The sequence below is a fragment of the Anarrhichthys ocellatus genome, unplaced genomic scaffold, assembly GCF_004355925.1.
Source record: "Anarrhichthys ocellatus isolate YVR2014 unplaced genomic scaffold, GSC_Weel_1.0 scaffold15, whole genome shotgun sequence".
NCBI classification, from domain to species: domain Eukaryota; kingdom Metazoa; phylum Chordata; class Actinopteri; order Perciformes; family Anarhichadidae; genus Anarrhichthys; species Anarrhichthys ocellatus.
The window spans coordinates 848,219-859,244 of NW_022280045.1; the positions used below are offsets into that span (position 1 = coordinate 848,219).

The 11,026-nt window shown below is 42.6% G+C and overlaps 1 protein-coding gene across 2 annotated transcripts in view; it reads left to right on the top strand.

Moving 5' to 3' along the window:
- The first annotated feature begins 5,698 nt into the window (after positions 1 to 5,698).
- The window catches only part of slc6a9 (solute carrier family 6 member 9), a 70,088-nt gene continuing 64,760 nt past the window's right edge, over positions 5,699 to 11,026 (top strand). For both annotated transcript variants that reach the window (XM_031854419.1, XM_031854422.1), the window contains exon 1: positions 5,699 to 6,046. The gene's annotated coding sequence lies outside the window, so the exon portion shown is untranslated. The remainder of the gene's footprint in view (positions 6,047 to 11,026) is intronic.

Consider the following 11,026-nt stretch of genomic DNA (forward strand, 5'->3'; position numbering starts at 1 on the left):
GTCTGTCTGTCCCTCTCTCTGTCTGTCCCTCTCTCTGTCTGTCTGTCTCTCTCTCTCTCTCTGTCTGTCCGTCTGTCTGTCTGTCTGTCCCTCTCTCTGTCTGTCTGTCTGTCTGTCCTTCTGTCTGTCCCTCTGTCTGTCTGTCTGTCTGTCTCTCTGTCTGTCTGTCTGTCTGTCTGTCTGTCTCTCTGTCTGTCTGTCTGTCTGTCTGTCTGTCCCTCTCTCTGTCTGTCCCTCTGTCTGTCTGTCTGTCTCTCTGTCTGTCTGTCTGTCCTTCTGTCTGTCCCTCTCTCTGTCTGTCTGTCTGTCTGTCCTTCTGTCTGTCCCTCTGTCTGTCTGTCTGTCTGTCTGTCTCTCTGTCTGTCCCTCTCTCTGTCTGTCTGTCTGTCTGTCTGTCCCTCTCTCTGTCTGTCTGTCTTTCTGTCTGTCCCTCTGTCTGTCTGTCTCTCTGTCTGTCTGTCTGTCTGTCTGTCTGTCTGTCTCTCTGTCTGTCTGTCTGTCTGTCTGTCTCTCTCTCTCTCTCTCTCTGTCTGTCTCTCTGTCTGTCTGTCTCTCTGTCTGTCTCTCTGTCTGTCTGTCTGTCTGTCTGTCTCTCTGTCCCTCTGTCTGTCCCTCTGTCTGTCTGTCTCTCTGTCTGTCTCTCTGTCTGTCTGTCTCTCTGTCTGTCTGTCCATCTGTCTGTCTGTCCCTATCTCTGTCTGTCTCTCTCTCTGTCTCTCTGTCTGTCTGTCCCTCTGTCTGTCTGTCTGTCTATCTGTCTGTCCCTCTGTCTGTCTGTCTGTCTGTCCCTCTGTCTCTTGTCAAGTAGAGTTGAGATGCCAGAGGAGCGGCCCTAAGTAAAAAGCATGAAGATGGGTCTATAAAGATCAGGCCAAAGAACACAGAGCTTATATGAGTAGAAATGTTGTATAACCTAAGAGTAGATTCATGCATTTATGTATCGTGAATTAATACGAAGTGATTTAATGATCATAATATGATTGTAATAATGATTCTGTTGACTGAGACTAAAAGAAAGATATGACCTGTGCATGCATGTCCTCATATATGTCCTCAGGCTGTGTGCAAGAGTGAAAAAATCAAGTTCCTATTTGACGGAATAAGGGAGTGTATCCTGTTATGGCAATGAACGACATCGTGAGCAGCTAGGTGAGGAGTGTGGAAATGAGGATGGCTCAACGGGACATTGAAAAGAGAAGACTTGGATCATGCAGTTGGGATGAATGGGAATGAATTGAAGTAAAGGAGTTTTTTATGAACTGTTGCTTTGCCCTTGCTAATTATCTTGCAGTAAATATCTAAACTGCATTTCAAGTAAATGTTTCTGAGAATGTATTCACAAAGTAGTAAAGAGTACTCATGGCTGTAAAAAGTTAAAGTCTTATTGTGTGTCTAACAACAATAGAGTTCTGAATCCACTAGTTCATAGTCCACTAAACAACCACTGATAGCTTAATCCTAGCCATCAAAACCTATCCTACCAAGAGCCTAAAGCTGCCATTAGCTGACGCGACTGATAGCTGCATTCGGCCAAGAGGGCCTCTCTGCCGTGTGCAGGAGGAAGCAGGAGAGACGGCAGTGAGCAAGCCAGGCGAGTTTCCTTGACCACCATCTTAAACACATCACCGGGTATCCCGTGAGGTCGGTGAAAACCCAACGGGCTTGGTGATCCTGACCTTTTAAACGGAGCGCCATAAACAAAGCTTAATTAGGCTAAATATTTTACACCCCATTGACATAGACCACAGATGACATCTAAAAATGCAGATAATGCACTGTCTTTGGACAATATTCAAAGAAAGCAAGTGGAAAATTCAGTTTCTACACTCTTTCAGCTTTGGGCCTTTTGGGCTAGTAAGTTAAGGAAACTACTAGTGACAATCAGTGTTTGTATGAACGCTTTACACAAGTTGCAGCAATGTTTGTGTTTGACCATGTGAGCAACATTCGGTCCCGAAAACCTCACCTCGATTGTTCTGTAACCATCAAAAAGTACTAGCCCAATAGCTTGACCCTTGGAAAATGGCTTTACGTTGCCAGTACGTGAATGTTTGACTGGCGACCTGTCAAGGATGTACTCTTTCTGTGAAACGTTTGCACTATCGATGCAATAAACGCCCGTCCAATGAGCATTTTAATCAACAACTCAGATAATCTCTTTAATTGAAGCGAAGTCAACATTGCGTATTGAGCCACTTTGTCACATGACCCCGTTACTAGTTCACTTTGGTGGTCATGACAGATTAGTATTCAGTGTGAGTGCTTGTGTGTGTGTTGTCAAGGGGCCCAAGCTATGGCTGCCCTTTGAAGCCTTGTTGACCTAACCCAAGGGATTCTGGGTTTTGTCAACTGTCACTGGGTCAGAAGTCAAACTGCACGCTCAAGAGTGTCCGGGTAGAACTTACAGAACTTAAAGTGGCAGTATGCCATTAATTCTAACACCTGTAGACATAAAGTCAAACATATGGATCACATATAGAAATCCTTGCAGGAAACATACATGTTGTTTAGTTGCTGCCGTTTGCACACCTCCTAATGCAAGTTCAAAAAATGCACTAAAAGAATGCACTACTGTTAGTTTTTTCATCTCGAACGTTTGTCTTCTGTAGCAAATAGGCTACAATTGCATTTCGTTGTGCAACTCTGTGTTGCATAATGACAATTGTCCTTGAATGTTGAGGGGGCATTCTCTCAGACATGCCACTCCCTAAACTCCCTAAAATGATTATCTCTTAAGGTCAAAGAGAAGACCACGGGGAAAAGCTCTTGATACTATAGCAGATACTAGAGGTGACTTTTATAGCCCCTCAGTCGGCCTCTGATTTTAGCTCTTGCATTAGCTTTTCAAAACAATACCAAAAAAAAGAGAAGCAATCCCATCAGATGTATCCTATCTATGCAAAACTAAAGTCCCTTTTGAAGCATGCATGTCTATTCCTGCAATGTTCAGGAACATGTCCTGCACGGGTTCATGGGAATGGGAGCAGGGATGGATGTTCAGGGAAAGAACTTGTAACATGTCTGATGAAAGACGCTTTCACGTGGAGCGAAGTAACCAATCACAAGCCTCCGCTGAGGAGGTATTTGAATCTGCGATTTGTTTACCGGGCTACACGGTGGCGTACTGCCTAGCACTGTTGCCTCACAACAAGAGTCCCGGGCTGGAGTTTTGCATTATTCTCCCTGTTTCAGCGTGGCCTCCTCTGACAGTCTAAAGCTTTGTTTGATTTATGATTCTAAATTGCCCGTAGGTGTGGATGTGAGCGTGTCTATACCAGCCCTGCGATATTCTGGCAACCTTTCCAGGGTGTACCCTGCCTTGGCCCAATGTCAGCTGGGATCGGCTCCTCGCCCATCTAATTTATGGAAACAATTGGAGACGTCTTTCTGCTTCTATGTCAAACAAGTTTATGATACTTACACATTTAGTTTGGCAAGATAATCTTGAACACCACATACAATCGGTAGAAGTACAAAGCTAAAGTTATAAACAAACTACACCGCAGTCAAATGACTTTGCGTCACCATCGCTATCGATTTCCACTTGTTACGTGCATCAATCTTTTCTAAATAAACTTCAGTTTTCACAGGGAAGGACTCGGCAACAACACTACTTGGTTAGGGTTAGAAAAGATCATACAATACTTGGTTAGGTTTTGGCAACAAAAGTACTTAGTTAGTTTTAGGAAAGTATCATAAAATACTTGGTTAGGTTTAGGGAAAGATTGTAAAATACTTGGTTAGGTTTAGGCAACAAAACTACTTAGTTAGGTTTAGGAAAGGGGTTACTTTTATAATTATTGCACCGAAATGACTACCAACTGTGCAGTTGCTGTCTCGGCTCTACAGAGTGTTTTAGCATCTGTCAACAGATTGTTTGGTTTGTCTCAGGACCAACATTTCAGGCCACGTTTGATGATTTACGCAACCTTTGATGAACCGCGTGCTCCTGCAAACACTTATCTTTCTTATCTGTGAAAATACCACCTGCTCTGTTTTCTGACATTCAATTATAACTCCTGGTATATCTTTTTATGGAATAACTCCATCTAAGTATGGCTGCAGACTGATGATAAACATGAAACAGATGAAATGACAGTGGAACTCAGGTAGGGCTGAGGGACCCGCATGATTGCAAATGCAGTGAAGAGCCCTGGGCTTCTAAAACCTTGCAAAGTTGTAAGGAAGTTATGAGTTGACCTCATTCTGTAGGAAATGAATAATAATGTTGTGCAAAACTGCGGTCCTTACCGCCTTCACTTCTAAACATGTCCCATGCTTTTGCCTCTATACGTGTTCTTGCCTTTTTTATGCATTTCATAATACGCTTTCAAACTTTCCATGACTCATTTTGCATTTGGATTATGTATTTGTTTTTCTTCTCTTATTTCTTAACTGAACTTGTAGCACTTAGCACTTATTATCCCCTTAGATAAATACATTTGAAACATGATTTTTTTTTCAGCTATAGAGGTTAAAAACAAATATTTAGATAAATGAAAAACAATCCAAGTAAAAGTACTTTTTCCACAGACAAAATGGCTCTGGTGATGGATGTATTGTTATAAATATGACACCTCTAGATTATTCTTACTGATGCATTCATAAGCAGCATTTTACTGTTGCGGCCGGTCACAATTTCAAATCAGAGACGGGACAAGGGGATCTAACTAGAAATTCTTTTTTTGGGTAATATAATATGTTGTTTAATGTCAAATCACAAAAAAAAAATCACTACCTCCACCAATGGAAGGCGACAATGACGTTTGTTTGGAGGCTGTCAAAGTCTCAAACAGCGTTTGTATCATATTCATTTCCAATCTTATTTCACCAACTTTATAGGTATTTTTTTATCTTCCATATTCCCATAATGTTCATTTGGTTTCCCCTTTATTGGTATAGCGTGCTTTCTACATATCCTTCAAATTACTTTTTTTTTATCTGAAGGAAATTAAAAATATGTTTTCTTGAGGCACCATTAATTTCGTGAGTGACTAAAGAATGTTGGGCTGTGCCACCATACATATTGAAACCCCTCACCGCCCTCCTCTCGCCCCATGCCTCTGACCATCACTGCGCCTGCATGCGTGTCTCCTCCTCCTCCTCCGCCTTCTCCCATCAGCCCTACAACCTGATGGTCCACCCCTCCCCAAAAAAAACAAAAACAAAGGTAAAAGCCCGCATCTGCATGCCTAAAAAAACCTCCGGAGTGCCATCATCCATTCCTCATCCCGTCGCACATTCTCTACTATCTTATACGAGGACGCCCGGAGCCTCCCATCCATCACCAGTGCCAACACACCGTGGCCGAGGCTACCACACCTGTCTGGAGCATCGCAGTACTGACTCACTACCTCTCCGCCTTCTGACCGGGGCTGTTAATTAAGAGAATGCGCATTGACATATATATAAAAAGCAACCTGCACGAACATTTCGGATGCGATCCTCTCTGATTGCGCTGCTTACAAAAACTGCATGCAAACACGCCCGCCACGAAGCCCCCAAAATCACACGGGTCCCTGTGTGAGAGGAAGCGTTGCGGCATGCTCTCGTGACAACAAAGGAATGAGCGGCAACACATGCGTTCATTTCTCCGCCGAGGAGGGGACTCATTTCGATTTTATTTTTACAATTGAATTATTTATAATAATATAGCCTAATTAATGTCACTGTGTCTATGGCACTCTTTTATTTAAAATAATTGATCAGGGTTGAAACCTAATTGCTTGTACGCGTGATTAGGTATTAATTGGTCACATCTAATGGCGCTGTGAGACAAACTGATCCGGCAAACCGTCAGCACCGAGTGTCTCTCTAACAGGTTGTGTGTGTGTGTGTGTGCGTGTGTGTGTCGCTCACACAGGGACCACCGCCTGTTTTGGAGTGGAGAAAGGAGGGGCTTAAGGAGAAGTTGTTGGCCCGACTGTGACTGGAGAGCGACGGAAGACAAAGGTGATGCAAGTTATATTAAAGTATGACTGGCGGATTTAAAAAACAAACAACTGAACGTCACACTCGAGGCGACGGTCGCGAGCTCACCTTAACGGTAAGAATACGCCTTCTCATAACAAGGAAAGAGAGAGAGAGATTTTTTGTGTGTTTTAACTCTCGTGTTCTGCGTTCTAAGTGAATAATAAACGAGGAGGGGGGAGTCACTAGACCATATGGCGTAATGTGATTATACACTCCCTAAAGGTGCAACGTGATGCTACATGTATACGGCTGTGCGTTGTGGCAGATAGAAGGGGGAAAAAACACCAACATTCAACACGTGTCCGTGAAGTGGACATGTGTGACGGGGTGCGGTCTGCTGTAAAGCCTTTACTTTATCTCTGCGGGGAGGAACACGTGGCACCGATGGTGGCCTCCCCCTTGTTGTGACTCCACTAAAAAGAGTGTGAGGAAGCGTTGCGGTGGGGCGCATTTCCGCGTTGAAATACTTCCTGTCTAAGTGTAGTTAATTTCCACAGGATGTATCAATAGTACAGTTATAACTGAGGGACAATTCACCACTGAACCTCCTTTTGTAGTATTCTTAAAATACTGTTCTTATGGGGGACCAGCCCACATGGCATTCATTATACACACTAATATTATAGGATAAATTACACAGTTGTAGTGACAATCATTTTAATAATAACAATAATTATATTGTATTTTTGAGGACTATTATATCATTAATTGATCGCGGAAAATGTAAAATATCTGATCAAAATGATTGTATTAATTCCCCTGTGAGAAATAAACGTGATTAGTAACTCTCAAATGTCTTTTATTAAACAGACACTTAATTCAGCTGAACGGTCAGAGGTCTGGCGACCAGTCAAGATCTTTGCAGAGTATGTATGCTTCTCACAAGCTGAACTGCCTCTTCCAGCTGTACGCTATCTCGTCGTCGTCCCCCCCCCCTCTTCCCCCGCGAGCATTCTCCCCTTACGCCAAGATGTCAAGGCCTTGGCAGGTGCTGCTGATTCTGTTTTTGCTACAATGATGTTGTAAGTGGCGAGCTCTCACAAACATCACGTTGAGATAACAGCAAGTCAGACAGAGGCTACTTTTGTTTTGTTTTCTGCTTTTGCAACATCTGCATGCTCACAATATTCTGAGTTAAGCATACAAAGTTACATCTAAGAGAACATACTTATAAATTACCACAATGGATACATCGGCCAATGTTATTATTTTTAATATAACACAATACATTAACAGGGATAGATTCAAAAATATTTCCGGTTACCAATGGGCTGTTGGTCGGACAAAACAAGGGGAGTATTGATCGGCATTTGTTTCACTATTAATCGTCTTTATATAGACCAAACGATAAATCAAGAAAATAGTCATCAGACTAATCCATAATGCAAATAGTTCTTTATGTTCTTTATGTTTCAGTTGTATTCCTGTGACACAGCTAAATTGGTTGCTGGACTGAATGGGGAAAGTAGGGCATGTCAATAGAAGTTGTGCTTGCACGAATGGCAGTAACCCCAAACCCTGACACACACAAACATACACACATCAGGACATGTAGGTAAGTATCAGCATTTAACAGACCATGAAAATTAACATCCATAAAATAAGAAACAACACAGAGTATAACACGCCACAATTGATTGCCATTCTTTTTTTAATTTAGAAATATTTTCTCTTAGAGATAGGCGAATGATACCAAAGCTTGTTCCACTCCTGTGTAGGGCTGGGGGGACCAGTCGGCAACCTCCGGCTCCGACGACTAAGGCCAATGCGGAAGTGTCTTAAAACCTGCATTCTCTCTACTGGCCATCAGGGGGCGACTCCTCTGCTTGCTAAAATAAGTCAGATTTTATAGAAGTCTATGGGAAAATGACCCTACACCACACTTGATTCATTCCCTCAGTAAAGATTGTAAACATGAGTTTATGGTCTCAATATCTAGTTTTCAAGTCTTCTTCAATACAGCATGATGTTCATTTAGTAAATGATGCTCCATTTAGAGTCAAATAGACCATAAGGCAGGGTATGCTTTAGGGCGGGCTTACTGTGATTGACAGGTCGTTGACGCTACCAGAGTCGTATACAATGTTTCTACGTCACTCCTCTGTAGTCCAAAAATGGTAGCTTTCGTTCATTGGTTGCAAAAAGCGATTCCATTACACAAGTGCGTCAATTTCCATAACGTGCGTTGTGCGAGGATGGCTGCCCCTTGTCAAAGCATTGCATTTGTTTATCAGAATGTGTGTAGTAAGCTGGAACCCTGCACAACTCTGCTGACTAATACCCACGGACAGAACGCACGTATTTGGGGTTGGATAATCATTCTTAATGAAATTATTTCCATCTCAAATGTTTTAGGGGTTGCTTGAATAAAAGGAAAATAAAATGCCTGAACACATTTGAGGCATTCATTAATGGCTAAATGGGAAGCTTTGGCGGGCCGTAAGCATGCATACATACCCGATTTGTTTGTTTTTGTTCAGGAGTATTGACTTTTGGTTTTGCAATAAAAAAGAAAAATTGTCACCTGAACACAATGCATGAGCTAATTTAATGACTATCATTCTTCAATCGCATCACATTGCAATTCACATGGGATGTTTCGTAAATGTCAACCATGAAGTCAAAACACATGAGCTCACAGTGGACACTGGGCCTCATATTTTATAATATTTTGTATGTAGGCTTTTTGGACGATGAATTCATTAAATATCTTACTTTAACATATTGCACAGTACCATCTACATTTAATGCATCACTTCTGAGCAAAAGTATTACAGCGTTAATAATAACGTGCAGGATTGTTGAACTTTTATTGCACAGATTTGAGACAAAAACTGTAAATAATTGTTGCCGCGTTTCGACCTGTGTTGAAGGGCTGCTGTACATTTTGCAAGCCACCAGGTGTCCCTACTGACAATAGAGGAAACTCAACCCTGGGGGTCTCTGACGAAAACAAAGGGCAAAGAATCTACGGCATTTATGGCTGTGATGATGGGCCGTTCTTTTTTAGAACATCTGAAATATGGGTGAGGTTATTACTCACAGAATTTGAGTAATCGGCAATGAGGAAGGCCCTCTGCAAAGACCGCTGAGGGGAAGTGGATGTGTATGGGGGGAACCTTTAACATTGGTGAAGTGGTAAAATGCCTCACGTCCAGTCACTCATCAGATTGAAACTGAAAGTAGTGAGAGTTTGAGCGATAGAGGCAGGTGATTCAGAACTTCGATGCTCAGCACCGGCATCGTCTCCCTCAGGCTGCATTCACGCCAAATCGGGTGTTGCGGGATTAGCTCGGGGTTGTACGGCGGTTTGGGGGTTTCACTTAAATGGCCCATTTATGTGACGCCACGCGCTAGTATGATGGGTCCACATCGGCAGATGAACATTTACTTTCAATAACAAACCGGGACGAGAGATAAAAACACCGGATAAAATAATACAAGGGAAAAAGACACAAGTTAAAGATATTATGCCAAATGCTACCTAAATGCCTGCCTGAACAGATGGATTTTTATCTGCAATTTGAAACACAGAGTCTAAAGACCTCGAGCTTATTGGGAGACTATTCGAAAGCTTAGGGGCTGCTGACTGGAAAGTTCCTCTGCGTTTTGGTCATTCATGCTGCTCCTCTTCCCGTGGGCATCTGCTGGTCTGATCTCTGTTAATGTGATTGGCCACCGCAGTGTGACGCTGGGTTGGCGTTTCTCCAAAATTTGATTCTAAAACTTGTCATACCTTGTGGTCCCCACCGCCGCAGCCTAAACCCGCTACCCACAAAAAAAGAATGGAAGGACTGAAGCCTGATTTGGTGTGAATCTTCAGGGCCATACATCCTCTGTGAAACCATAGCATGCTTGGACTGCAAGGCTTGTGTATTAACATTTGGTTAAGGTTGGGGCAATCTAGAGGTTAGGGCAAAGAAGATATAGCCAAAGGTTGAGTAAAGCTGCGCTAAGCAATATTTGTATACACACAATGGATCACATTACGACTTGAAATGTGAAAGATGACACTCATAGTGGAGTTGACAACCCAACAAAGAATTAGCACTGAAGACTGTGGTTGCCCTCACCGTTATAGAGCGTTTTAGTGGCTTTCAGCACATTGTTTTGGTTTTACAGCACCGCCTTCATTGCTTTGGGTCACTTATCAACCTCTTCAGTAGCACGAGGCAGCTGTTTTCATTTTTAAAAAAAATCTGTTGTTAACTGCCAACATTAGTTATTTGTCTAAGGCGGGATGCAAATTCTGTTATCCAATTTTAAATTTGGATGTTGACAATGTCTGTCCACCTCCCCAAACTCCAAACAGTTTTTTGTTTTTTTTGCCTCACCACATAAAGGGCACACAATCCTTGGAAGTCTAGGCTGGCCTGGGTCCAATACCTGAGTTGTCAAAGACGAGTCAAGGATGCTGAAAGGCACAATTTTATGTCAAAGTAAAGGTATAATTAACAAGGAATCTGTTGCATTTGTAGCATATTTGTCATTTTTCTTATGATGGAACTTTCCCATGGCTTGAATCAAACGGCTTTTCCCAGTATGCTCTGAGATGGTTCATTATATTCAATGTCATTCGTTACGTCGGATAACATTGAAAGGGTTGAGGAAAAGGAAGATGGAAGAAATGATACCGCAATGATATCTGCAGTAATACCAATTAGCTGGAGAGATCTTTGTGCTTGATAGGCGGGTGTGTTGTGCATGAAAGCTCTTCTCTTTTATCCGCCTTTGTGAGGAGAGAGAGAACATGGATCTATATGCTGCAACCACTAGGGGGTCCCATGGTATAGTCGGGCTTGTTGAACAGTCTGGTGCTTGTTCAGGAGTGCAGCAGTTCAGTGTCAACATGTCGAGAATGTTTCAGGCGTGAATCATCAGGTGGGATTTACGTGGTCAACCTGAGCGGAGACGCTGCCTGATCTGACTGCAGAACATGTCCAACATAGTGTCAACATGTCGAGAATGTTTCAGGCAGTGGCGGCTGGTGGAAAATTTTCTAGCTAGGGCCATCCTATCAATTTCAGCAAACATCCCAGTATGATTTAATGCA